The sequence below is a fragment of the Wasmannia auropunctata genome, unplaced genomic scaffold (assembly GCF_000956235.1).
Source record: "Wasmannia auropunctata unplaced genomic scaffold, wasmannia.A_1.0 LD336074.1, whole genome shotgun sequence".
Classification (NCBI taxonomy): Eukaryota; Metazoa; Arthropoda; class Insecta; order Hymenoptera; family Formicidae; genus Wasmannia; species Wasmannia auropunctata.
Genome location: NW_012026816.1, coordinates 4,889,090 through 4,890,196, shown reverse-complemented (window position 1 = coordinate 4,890,196; position 1,107 = coordinate 4,889,090). Strand labels below are relative to the sequence as shown.

At 48.0% G+C, this 1,107-nt stretch overlaps 1 protein-coding gene across 1 annotated transcript in view; it reads left to right on the top strand.

Moving 5' to 3' along the window:
- The window catches only part of LOC105449808, a 4,842-nt gene that overhangs the window by 1,111 nt on the left and 2,624 nt on the right, over positions 1-1,107 (top strand). The gene's annotated exons all lie outside the window — the stretch shown is intronic.

Here is a 1,107-nt window from a genome sequence, read left to right as displayed (position 1 = left end):
TATTTTGTACACTGGTTTATCATCGCGAAATTTGAATTTTTTCTTTCATAAACCCTATTGAGGCCTTGCGCATCGGCCATGGCCTTTTCTTCCGCGCTAGCTCCGTCTATTGCTTCTGCTAGGGTACGGAAACGTTGTGAACGCACCAGTACCTGAATGTCTTCCCTTAATCCAATTTGGAAGTTTTGTAAGGCTAGCGTCTGCGTGTGCTCGTAAATAAGATGCTGTTTTTCGAGAGTGTGGTTTTTTCCTTCTTCCATGCTCTCGAATAAGTCTATGGCGAGGTCTTCTACTCTGCGCCCGTAATCCTTCGCGCTTTCTCCCGACCTTTGTTTTAGCGAGTTAAATTCGCGCTGTAGGTTGGTAACGCTTCGCTGGCACAAATATTTGGTTTCCATTTTGCCCTTGAATTGAACGAAATTGCGAATGCTGCGCGTGCGGAAATCTTTGCGTGCTTTTCCCTTCAGTTTTGTACAAATCAGGGCTTCCAAAAACGAATTTTCGTCTGACGGATGAATGTTTTTCACCGCGTAGGAAGCGGCTTCCAAGAATTCGTGAACGCGATCCCGCGATCGCTACCGTCGATTTCCGGAACTAGCTTTCGCGCCTCGATCAGGCTCATGAAACTATGAGTTCGTCCCGGTTGATTGCGGATGTCGTCTTGCGATCTCGAAATATTCAGCGCGGAGCTATTGTGATTCTGCACCGGATAATTACGAGTGTCGTCTAGAGGCCTTGATGTATCTAATGCGAAGCTATGAGGTATGTTTCGCGGCGTCGATTGCGGTGCCCTTCGCGTTGGTTCATCATGAGTTCATTCACTTGAGTTCTCATTTCACGCATTTCTCGCATCAGCTCTACCAGATTATTCGTTTTATTAACGGATCCGAATCCGCGAGTTGCCCGTGCGTTATCTTGCGCACCGGCTGCCCCGCTTAAATTAGTCATGCCGTCGCCAGTGCTTAAGCTGGCTAATTCGTCACTGAAGGTGACGTGGTGAGTTGTTCGAGCATTTTCCGTTTGCCCATTTAAATCATATGAGTGCGGTAGTTCCGTCTTCCGCCCCCGCGGAAGATGTTACCCGCTTGTGGAGATTTGGTAGGAGTG